Source organism: Rhodamnia argentea, chromosome 7, assembly GCF_020921035.1.
Source record: "Rhodamnia argentea isolate NSW1041297 chromosome 7, ASM2092103v1, whole genome shotgun sequence".
NCBI classification, from domain to species: Eukaryota; Viridiplantae; Streptophyta; class Magnoliopsida; order Myrtales; family Myrtaceae; genus Rhodamnia; species Rhodamnia argentea.
This window is the reverse complement of record NC_063156.1, coordinates 340394-353387: the sequence shown is the minus strand read 5'-3', so window position 1 is coordinate 353387 and position 12994 is coordinate 340394. Positions and strand designations below refer to the sequence as shown.

General features: G+C 38.3%; 1 long non-coding RNA gene and 1 pseudogene across 1 annotated transcript; one reads left to right on the top strand and one right to left on the bottom strand.

Annotated features, from left to right (window-relative positions):
* Positions 1 to 12994, bottom strand: part of LOC115740676 — a 76062-nt pseudogene that overhangs the window by 4428 nt on the left and 58640 nt on the right.
* Positions 456 to 1725, top strand: LOC125316015. The gene is made up of 2 exons (XR_007199308.1): positions 456 to 714; positions 1359 to 1725. It is a non-coding gene; the product is annotated as an uncharacterized LOC125316015 (long non-coding RNA).

Sequence of the window (12994 nt, the reverse complement as noted above, 5' to 3'; positions counted from 1 at the left end):
TGATGTAAACTAGATACCCCATAGCTACGAGATACCAAGATGTCAGTCAGATTTCATATGCCAGCCACACAACTCTATAAACAATTCCCCAATGCTCACGGCCGAAGACCCTTGTAGGTCCACGCTCAATTCGCTCCAACCCGATGGTAAACAAGACTATCAGATCTCATCTTCTAGTTACCATCTCTCTCTTTCTCTCTCTAGCTCACTCTTGTGACTCACCTAAGTGTTTAGTGGTCATTTTCTTCTGCTAATTCGTCTATAAGTAGCCTCCAGCTCATTCATCCCTCCGACATCGACCTCACACCCACCTCCCTCCCTCCCCTAAAGGCTAAAAGGCACCTATAATCAACACCCATACACTCCCAATCCCAATCCTCCATTCACTTCCCCACCCAATTCCCCCAATTTTGATGATCTTGTCTCGCAATTTTGGCAGCGGGGATTGCGCCGGAGTACCGATCGAGAACCAGAGGAGGCTGATGGACGCGGGAAGGGGAGCACTGAAGGACGGCAATGATGGGGAGTATCCAGAGTGGTTGGGGGAGAGAGAGAGAGAGGGAGTTGCTGGAGATGCCGGCGGCAGAGATATAGGCGGACATAGTGGTGGCGAAGGACGGAGGGAACGGGACGCACAAGACCATCGCGGAGGCGATCAAGAAGGCGCCGGATAACCAGTAATCGGAGGACCATCATCTACATGCGAGCTGGGAGGTAAAAGTTCCCTTCTTTCTTTCTTTCTTTCTTTTACACTTTTTCAAATTAAACTTGAATTGAGAGGGAAAAGAAAAAAGAAAATAAAGGGAAATGGACTTTTTGTCCTTGGCTTCTTTTTGTTCTTATGATAGAGAAGGACGGCTTTAATTAGTTAGATTGAACTCAGCCGCTTAATCATGCAAATTTAGTTATTGCATTTTTTTATAATTGGACAAAAAGGGTGTTCGATTTTATAAAGTGACCAATTATATAACAGAAAGTCGTTTTCACTTTACACAAACTTATTATGACTTGTGGATTCCACAAAATAATGTTATTTTTAAGATAATTGCCTTTACAATCTTCAATACAAGTACGGCATTGTCTGATGACCTTCTTTATTGTTGTCTGTAATCCGTGAACATCGAAATATATATTAGCGTCAATAAGATGTTAGAATTGCCTTTATTAGAATGTTAATATTAAATTACGCATTTATGTATCTGTCTAAACTTTTAAAATAGTTCATAATGATTTCAAAATATTTAAATATTCCAATTAACTGGATCATTGTTTTTTTATTTAGATTTCCATTGCAATTAACCACGGAGAAAAAATGATTGTGGATTAAAAATGAAAATTTACTTAATGGATGAATTTAGCTTCTCCATTTCAGGTACGAGGAGGATAACTTGAAGGTGGTGAGGAAGAAGAGGAACCTCATGTTCATCGGCGACGGGAAGGGCAAAACATTCATAATGGGCGGCAAAAGTGTCGCCGACAAGATGACCACGTTCCACACCGCCTCCTTCGGTAAGTTTCTTTTGCAATCTTTTATCCAAACTTCTAAAGTCAAAACTGCTGACTAGGTTATGCCAAATTAAACAATGGCATGGTGATTAATTAGATATAAATTTAATAAGACACTCTTAGATCTTAATTTGACATTTAGAATCACGAAAGACATTCCTGTCAATATCGAACTTAGAAATGTCAATAAGAACAGAGGGGGTTATTAGGAATGCTTGATGTAGAACGTTGCATGTGGGATGTCAATTGTTGATTCCCCCTTCAATTAATTTTGTGCTCCTTACAGCTGCAAGTGGACCGTATGTGATGCGCCTTAATCAGGACTATATGCGTCCATAAGATGTTAGGATGCCATTATTAGAGCTCTCAAACGGGGTGAATTAAGTTTGATTGAAAATAATCTGATCCAAGTAGACCAATTTAACTTATTTTGATCAAGTTTCATGCAATGCAAATTTAATGATAAATATCCGACCCGACCGTACTCATCACGACTCATATTACTAAAACACTTTCATATACAGCTCAATTTAAGAAAACTCATACTCAAACCGAGGTGAGAATGCAGAGCGAGCAAACGCGATATTGAGTGAAGATAAAAAAGAATGAAGAAAGAGCCATAGATGTAGGTTGGATCTAAGTAAGTTGTAAATTCATTTATGACCCATTTAACATCCATATTATAGCTAAATCCATTTGTGACAATTTACTAAATATAATTAACTTGTATAGCTACTCAAGCCATCAAGCATGAGTTAAGAAACGGATCTATGACCTATTTGACAAGCCTGGCTATTGCCGAGTGCTTCGGAGTAGTCCTTAAACATGCTCGAAAAGGAGTTGTTTGATCTTCAAAGTATCGGTTGCCCATGTTACGAAAATATTTAGTGCATCGAAAATTGCCACATTTTTCCATTCAATAGCTTAAAAAGTATTTTAGAAACACTTTCTAATGATGTACTAGACAAGTGATGGCATAATCCAAATTCCAAAGTAACAAAATTGAGAAATTTCATTGGACTTTAACAACACCATCTCTCGAAACATCAATAATATAAGATTCTCGAAATGTGTTAAGATTAACCCGAGGTTTCAATGATGGCAAATCACTAGGCACTTACTAGTGTGTGTTTGTGACGGGAAACGTTCGATATAGATTATTAAAGAGCTCGAATAGCCTAAAATATTCATTTTGTATTGAAAAGAAAAAGGCCATAGTTGTTGATATAATTAGATGACATTCCACCAAATTATACATGCATCAATTCACTTTTTCAATGAACATGTTGAGATATTTTGCCGCACCTACAATTTAGGAAAAAGTACACTAGAAGTGTCATAATTTTTGTATGACGTTCACTTGAGTACCATAACTTTTAAAACGTTTACTTAAGTGCCATAATTTTCAAAAAGCGTTTACTTGAGTGCCATGCTGACGTTGACACCGGAAAAGGCGACATGGCAGCCGGCAACCTGGCACGCTAGAAAAATTACCGTAGCACGCCAAAAAGTTACTGTAGCACCCCCGAAAGCTGACATGGCACGCCGTAGAAGTTACTAAAGCACTCAAGTGAACGATTTTGCCCCGACATAGCACTCAAGTGAACGAATTTTGAAATTATGGCACTTAAGTGAACGTTTTGAAAATTATGGCACTCAAGTAAACACCGTACATAAGTTATGACACTTCAAGTGTACTTTTCCTCTACAATTTGTAATCTCCGATCCAATCTTCTGGTCTCTTTATAAAGCCAACGATATTGCGATAATCTATTTAAACAATGAAAATTAGACCGATGTTGCTGGTCCCGACATGAAATCTATGGTTAAGAGAGATGGGAAGGGAATGGCATTATTTACTATTGATAGATCAACAGAAATCCAATACGTTCTTCATAAACTTAAAATCCAGGGTCATGCACTTTTGTTGTATTTATCAACAAAAATACCGAGCAATGACAAGAACAAATCATAAATTCTGAAGCAAACATGTCTCTGCACATTTTATCCAGTGACATGTCAATCAGAAGTACCTACATGTTAAAAGAAAAGCGGTTCATACAATCAAAGCTGGATGAATGCTGCTTGCGCAATAAAAGGCACCACGCAACCATCATCTTGACTAGCCTAACCATGCAAAGAATATCCCGTATAAGTTCGAGTTATGAAGTCATCAATGAAATCATTACTACCGATAGATCAACAGAAATCCAATACATTCTCTATAAACTTAAAACCCAGGGTCATGCTCTTTTGTTGTATTTATCAACAAAAATATTGAGTAGTGACAAGCACAAAACATAGACTCTGAAGCAAACATGTCTCTGCACATTTTATCCAGTGACATGCTAATCTGAAGTACATACATGCTAAAAGAATAGCAGTTCATATAGTCAAAGCCGGATGAATATCGCTTGCGCAATAAAAAGCACCACACAACCATCATCTTGTCTAGCCTAACCATGCAAAGAATATCCTAGTATAAGTGAGTTATGACGTCATCAACGAAACCATTGCTACTGATAGATCAATAGAAATCCAATACGTTCTCCATAAACTTAAAACCCAAGGTCATGCTCTTTTGTTGTATTTCTCAACAAAAATACTGAGCAACGACAAGCACAAAGCATAGACTTTGAAGCAAACATGTCTCTGCACATTTTATCCAATCACATGTCAATATGAAGTACCTACATGCTAAAAGAAAAGCAATTTATACAGTCACAATCCGGATGAATCTGCTTGCGCAATAAAAAGCACCACATAACCATCTTGCCTAGCCTAACCATACAAAGAATATATTGTATAAGTTCGAGTTATGAAGTCATCAACGAAAATGTGGGTATAAACCGGAATCAATGATTACAACATAGCCTTCAAAATAATGAAGAATGTCAACAAATATGTGCATACGTATATAAACAGGTATGATGGAGACTCCAACTTTGACAATTTCCGAGGCATCCAATACTCAAGGTTATTAAGACCATTATCCTGGATCTTATGCCAATTAGGAGGAATAACATAATAACAAACCATCAATTGATGTATAAGCCTGTTGCAAATCAAGTGCCACATATCCTAAAAAAACAACAAAAAATGGAAACCGATCTGCACATATGTACATAACCATGGTTATGAAAATTACATCATTCACTCAAAATTTCTGAGATATCAAATACACAATAAGGAAAGTATGGGGCTATTAAGACTAATATGTTTAACTCCAAAACAAACAGAAACTACGGACAAGTCCTTCATATAGGCTGATGTAGCCATCAACAACTTATGCTAAAAAAAAATCTAAAGATTACAGTGATTTCACTCATTTCGGAGGACTGTATGATCATCTCCACCAAGCCTTACAAGAACTCAAGACCACGATCAAATCCCAACCTAGACTCTTCCTAAGTTCAAATGATAGCCAAACACAGAACACGCTTCTGCGATTCTGAGTCCTAAGCGCATCGTTGCAAAATCTTCAACCTACTCGTCCTAAAATCTTCTTCATTCCGGTAACATGATTAAGTCCCACCACAACAACCGCGTCCCGATGGAAAGGGATAATCTCCCTCTTAATTTTATTGGTTATTATCTTACATCATAGAAAATTAAATTATACAATCAGAAATACAAATAACAAATTAAACCAAATTAATGCCCGCTCGTTTCTTTGATTGAGGATGATGCTCATCCCGTTGGGAAATTCAGTCTCTAAAACCTTGACTTGATCCTCCATAGAAAGGCTATCAAATTTATCGCGTTCTTCCTTGGTTTCCTTGATTTCGAACTTAACTATTTCCCAAAATGGTACTTTAGTCAATTTTAGGTCAGTCACCTAGAGTTAGTTAATCAAAAAGTCAGAACAATGAACCTAACAATAAACAAAACTCTTAATACAAAGAAAAGTCCTTACACTCTCTAATTCATCTCCCAACAAGAAGCCCGCTCCATAACTTCGGGATTCCTCAAAAGCCACATTAAACTCATTACATTTGTCTTGAAGGACTCATACCCGCTCGGGGCATAACTCTACCATAACCACCTCTGGATAAAAGTTTCTAAGCACACCTCGCACGAGGGAGCAGGATTCCTAAGACAAGAATAACTTTTAGTTAATTTTCTTTTTGTGAGACGAAAATTTAATTAAATAAACATTACCGTGGAATCATGCTCCACCCCAATCAAATATAAGTTGCATTCTCCTCCGTTGCTTCCCCACAGATTTTCAAAGGGGCAACTAATTCGATCCAAATAGACTTTGGATCTCATTAGCTCTTCCAAATTTACAGCAAGGTCACCGTCAATATGACGGTCTCTCCGAACAATCAACACGTAAGGCACTGTGATATAGTCATCCTCGTACGAGGGAGTAACTCAACAAATCTGTGGATACGTACATAAACAAGCGGGATGGAGCCTCCACCTTTGACAATTTCCGAGACATCCAATACTCAAGGTCATTGAGACCATTATCTCGGATCTCCTACCAATTATGAGGAATAACAAAATAACAAACAATCAATTGATGTATAATCATATTACAAATCAATAAGTGCTACATATCCTAAAAAACAACAAAAAATGGCAACCGATCCGCACATAAGTACATAACCATGGATACGAAGATTACATCATTCACTCAAACCTTCTGAGACATCAAATACGGAATAAGGAAAGTATGGCGCTATTAAGACTAATATGTTTGACTCGAAAACAAACAGAAACTATATACGGGTCCTTCATATAGGCTGATGCGACCATCGACAACTCATGCTAAAAACAAATCTAAAAATTACGGTGACTTCACTCATTTGAAAGGACTGTATGATCATCTCCACCAGGCCTTACAAGAACTCAAGACCACGATCAAATCCCAACCTAGGCTCTTCTTAAGTTCAAATGATAGCCAAACACGAACATGCTTCACGTAGTTATAGGTCCTAAGCGCATCGTTGCAAAATCTTCAACCTACTCGTCCCAAAATCTTCCTAATTCCGATAACATGATTAAGTCCCACCACAACAACCGCGTCCCGATGGAAAGGGATAATCTCCATCTTAGTTTTATTGGTTATTATCCTACATCATAGAAAATTAAATTATACAATCAGAAATACAAATAACAAATTAAACCAAATTAATGCCCGCTCGTTTCTTTGATTGAGGATGATGCTCATCTTGTTGGGAAATTCAATCTCTAAAACCTTGACCTGGTCATCCAAAGAAAAGGTATCAAATTTATCGCGTTCTTCCTTGGTTTCCATGATTTCGAACTTAACTATTTCCCAAAATGGTACTTTAGTTAATTTTAGGTCAGTCACCTAGAGTTAATTAATCAAAAAGTCAGAACAATGAACCTAACAATAAACAAAACTCTTAATACAAAGAAAAGTTCTCACACTCTCTAATTAATATCCCAACAAGAAGCCCGTTCCATAACTCCGGGATTCCTCAAAAGTCACACTAAACTCACTACATTTGTCTTGAAGGACTCCTATCCGCTCGGGGCATAGCTCTACCATAACCACCTCCGAATAAAAGGTTCTAAGAACACCTCGCACGAGGGAGCAGGATTTCTAAGACAAGAATAACTTTTAGTTAATTCTCTTTTTGTGGGACGAAAATTAAATTAAAGAAATATTACCGTGGAATCATGTTCCATCCCAATCAAATATAAGTTGCATTCTCCTCCGTTGTTTCCCCACAGATTTTCGGAGGGGCAACTAATCCGATCCAAAAAGACTTTGGATCTCGATAGCTCTTCCAAATTTCCAGTAAGCTCATCGTCAATATGACGGACTCTCCGAACAGTCAATACGTAAGGCACTGTGATATAGTCATCCTCACACGAGGGAGTAACTCAACAAATCTATGCATGCGTACATAAACGGGCGGGTTGGAGACTCCACCTTCGACAATTACCGAGTCATCCAATACTCAAGGTTATTAAGACCATTATCTTGGATCTCCTACCAATTAGAGGAATAACAAAATAACAAACAATCAATTGATGTATAATCCCGTTGCAAATCAACAAGTGCCACATATCCTAAAAAACAACAAAAAATGGCAACCGAGCTGCACATAAGTACATAACCATGGATACGAAGATTACATTCTTCACTCAAACCTTCCGAGACATCAAATACGCAATAAGGAAAGTACGGGGCTATTAAGACTAATATGTTTGACTCGAAAACAAATAGAAACTATAGACGGGTCCTACGTATAGGCTAATACAGCCATCGACAACTTATACTAAAAACAAATCTAAAGATTACGGTGACTTCACTCATTTCAAAGGATTGCATGATCATCTCCACCAGACCTTACAAGAACTCAAGACCACGATCAATTCCCAACCTAGGCTCTTCCTAAGTTCAAATGATGGCCAAACACAGGACACGCTTCTACGATTCTGGGTCCTAAGTTCTCACACTCTCTAATTCATATCCCAACAAGAAGCCCGCTCCATAACTCCGGGATTCCTCAAAAGTCACACTAAACTCACTACATTTGTCTTGAAGGACTCCTATCCGCTCGGGGCATAGCTCTACCATAACGACCTCTGAATAAAAGGTTCTAAGAACACCTCGCACGAGGGAGCAGGATTTCTAAGACAAGAATAACTTTTAGTTAATTCTCTTTTTGTGGGACGAAAATTAAATTAAAGAAACATTACCGTGGAATCATGTTCCATCCCAATCAAATATAAGTTGCATTCTCCTCCGTTGTTTCCCCACAGATTTTCGGAGGGGCAACTAATCCGATCCAAAAAGACTTTGCATCTCAATAGCTTTTCCAAATTTCCAGCAAGCTCATCGTCAATATGACGGTCTCTCCGAATAGTCAACACGTAAGACACCGTAATATAGTCATCCTCACACGAGGGAGTAGCTTAGCAAATCCGTGCATGCGTACATAAACAAGCGGGATGGAGACTCCACCTTCCACAATTACCGAGGCATCCAATACTCAAGGTCATTGAAACCAATATATTGGATCTCCTACCAATTAGAGGAATAACAAAATAACAAACAGTCAATTGATGTATAATCATGTTGCAAATCAACAAGTGCCACATATCCTAAAAAACAACAAAAAATGGCAACCGATCCGCACATAAGTACATAACCATGGATACGAAGATTACATTTTTCACTCAAACCTTCCGAGACATCAAATACGCAATAAGGAAAGTACGAGGCTATTAAGACTAATATGTTTGACTCAAAAATAAATAGAAACTATAAACAAGTCTTACGTATAGGCTAATGCAGCCATCGACAACTTATACTAAAAACAAATCTAAAGATTACAATGACTTCACTCATTTCAAAGGACTGCATGATCATCTCCACCAGGCCTTACAAGAACTCAAGACCACGATCAATTCCCAACCTAGGCTCTTCCTAAGTTCAAATGATAGCCAAACACGTAACACGCTTCTGCGATTCTGAGTCCTAAGCGCATTGTTGCAAAATCTTCAACCTACTCGTCTCAAAATCTTCCTCATTGCGCTAACATGATTAAGTCCCACCACAATAACCCGCGTCCCGATGGAAAGGGATAATATCCCTCTTAATTTTATTGGTCATTATCCTAAATCATAGAAAATTAAATTATACAATCAGAAATACAAATAACAAATTAAACCAAATTAATGCCCGCTCGTTTATTTGATATAGGATGATGCTCATCCCGTTGGGAAATTCAGTCTCTAAAACCTTGACCAGGTCCTCCAAAGAAAGCCTATCGAATTTATCGCGTTCTTCCTTGGTTTCCTTGATTTCGAACTTAACTATTTCCCAAAATGGTACTTTAGTCAATTTTAGGTCAGTCACCTAGAGTTAGTTAATCAAAAAGTCAGAACAATGAACCTAACAATAAAGAAAACTCTTAATACAAATAAAAGTTCTCACACTCTCTAATTCATCTCCTAACAAGAAGCCCGCTCTATAACTTCGGGATTCCTCAAAAGCCACATTAAACTCCACACATTTGTCTTGAAGGACTCCTACCCGCTCGGGGCATAGCTCTACCATAACCAACTCGGGATAAAAAGGTTCTAAGCGCACCTCGCACGAGGGAGCATGATTCCTAAGAAAAGAATAACTTTTAGATAATTTACTTTTTGTAGGACGAAAATTTAATTAAATAAACATTACCGTGGAATCATGTTCCACCCCAATCAAATATAAGTTGCATTCTCCTCCGTTGCTTCCCCACAAATTTTCAAAGGGGCAACTAATTCGATCCAAATAGACTTTGGATCTCATTAGCTCTTCCAAATTTCCAGCAAGCTCACCGTCAATATGACGGTCTCTCTGAACAGTCAATACATAAGGCACTGTGATATAGTCATCCTCGCACGAGGGAGTAGCTCAACAAATCTGTGCATGCGTACATAAACAGGCGGGATGGAGACTCCACCTTCGACAATTTCCGAGGCATCCAATACTCAAGGTTATTAAGACCATTATTTTGGATCTCATGTCAATTAGGCGTAATAACAGAATAACAAATCATCAATTGATGTATAAACCTGTTGCAAATCAACAAGTGCCACATATCCTAAAAAATAACAAAAAATGGCAACCGATTTGCACATGAGTACATAACCATGGATACGGAGATTACATCCTTCACTTAAACCTTCCGAGACATCAACTACGCAATAAGGAAAGTCCGGGGCTATTAAGACTAACATGTTTGACTCGAAAACAAATAGAAACTAGAGACAGGTCCTACATATAGGCCGATGCGGCCGTCGACAACTTCTGCTAAAAACAAATCTAAAGATTACAGCTACTTCACTCTTTTCAAACGATCGTATGATCATCTCCAGCAGGCCTTACAAGAACTCAAGACCACGATCAAATCCCAACCTATGCTCTTCCTAAGTTCAAATAATAGCCAAACACAGATCACACTTCTGCGATTACAGGTCCTAAGCGCATCGTTGCAAAATCTTCAACCTATTTGTCCCAAAATCTTCCTAATTCCGGTAACATGATTAAGTCCCACCACAACAGCCGCGTCCCAATGGAAATGGATAATCTCCCACTTAATTTTATTGGTCATTATCCTACATCATAGAAAATTAAATTATACAATCAGAAATACAAATAACAAAATAAACCAAATTAATGCCCGCTCGTTTCTTTGATTGAGGATGATGCTCATCCCGTTGGGAAATTCAATCTTTAAAACCTTGACCTGGTCCTCCATAGAAAGGCTATCAAATTTTTCGCGTTCTTCCTTGGTTTCCTTGATTTCGAACTTAACTATTTCCCAAAATGGTACTTTAGTCAATTTTAGGTCGGTCACCTAGAGTTAGTTAATCAAAAAGTCAGAACAATGAACCTAACAATAAAAAAAACTCTTAATAGAAAGAAAAGTTCTCACACTCTTTAATTCATCTCCTAACAAGAAGCCCGCTCCATAACTCCGGAATTCCTAAAAAGCCACACTAAACTCACTACATTTGTCTTGAAGGACTCATACCCGCTCGGAGCATAGCCCTACCATAACCACCTCCGGATAGAAGGTTCTAAACACACCTCGCACGAGGGAGCAGGATTCCTAAGACAAGAATAACTTTTAGTTAATTTTTTTTTTGTGAGACGATATTTTAATTAAATAAACATTACCATGGAATCATGCTTCACCCCAATCAAATATAAGTTGCATTCTCCTCCGTTGCTTTCCCACAGATTTTCGGTGGGGCAACTATTCCCATCCAAATAAACTTTGGATCTCATTAGCTCTTCCAAATTTCCAGTAAGCTCACCGTCAATATGACGGTCTCTCCGAACAGTCAATACGTAAGGCACCGTGATATAGTCATCCTCGTACGAGGGAGTAGCTCAATAAATGCGTGCATGCGTACATAAACAGGCGGGATGGAGACTCCACCTTCGACAATTTCCGAGGCATCCAATACTCAAGGTTATTAAGATCATTGTCTTGGATCTCCTACCAATTAGGAGGAATAACAAAATAACAAACAGTTAATTGATGTATAATCCTGCTGCAAATCAACAAGTGCCACATATCCTAAAAAATAATAAAAAATGGCAACCGATCCGCACATAAGTACATAACCATGGTTACGAAGATTACATCCTTCACTCAAATCTTTGGAGCCAACAAATACGCAATAAGGAAAGTATGGGGCTATTATGATTAATATGTTCGACTCGAAAACAAACAGAAACTATTGACGGGTCCTTCATATAAGCCGATGCAGCCAACGACAACTAATGCTAAATACAAATCTAAAGATTATAGTGACTTCACTCATTTCAAAGGATCGTATGATCATCTCCACCAGGCCCTACAAGAACTCAAGACCACGATCAAATCCCAACCTAGGCTCTTCTTAAGTTCAAATGATAGCCAAACACGTAACACGCTTCAGCGATTACAGGTCCTAAGCGCATTGTTGCAAAATCTTCAACCTACTCGTCTCAAAATCTTCCTCATTGCGCTAACATGATTAAGTCCCACCACAACAACCGCGTCCCGATGGAAAGGGATAATATCCCTCTTAATTTTATTGGTCATTATCCTAAATCATAGAAAATTAAATTATACAATCGAAAATACAAATAACAAATTAAACCAAATTAATGCCCGCTCGTTTATTTGATATAGGATGATGCTCATCCCGTTGGGAAATTCAGTCTCTAAAACCTTAACCAGGTCCTCCATAGAAAGAATATCAAATTTATCGCGTTCTTCCTTGGTTTCCTTGATTTCGAACTTAACTATTTCCCAAAATGGTACTTTAGTCAATTTTAGGTCGGTCACCTAGAGTTTGTTAATCAAAAAGTCAGAACAATGAACTTAACAATAAACAAAACTCTTAATACAAAGAAAAGTTCTCACACTCTCTAATTCATCTCTCAACAAGAAGCCCGCTCCATAACTTCGGGATTCCTCAAAAGTCACACTAAACTCAATATATTTGTCTTGAAGGACTCCTACCCGCTCGGGGCATAGCTCTACCATAACCACCTCTGGATAAAAGGTTCTAAGCACACCTCGCATGAGTGAGCAGGAATCCTCAGAGAAGAATAACTTTTAGTTAATTTTCTTTTTGTGGGACGAAAATTTAATTCAATAAACATTACCGTGGAATCATGCTCCACCCCAATCAAATATAAGTTGCATTCTCCTCCGTTGCTTCCCCACAAATTTTCAAAGGGGCAACTAATTCAATCCAAATAGTCTTTGGATCTCATTAGCTCTTCCAAATTTCCAGCAAGCTCACCGTCAATATGACGGTCTCTCCGAACGATCAATACGTAAGGCACTGTGATATAGTCATCCTCGCACGAGGGAGCAGCTCAACAAATCTATGCATGCGTACATAAACAGGCGGGATGTAGACTCCTCCTTCGACAATTTCCGAGGCATCCAATACTCAAGGTTATTAAGACCATTATTTTGGATCTCATGTCAATTAGGCGTAATAACAG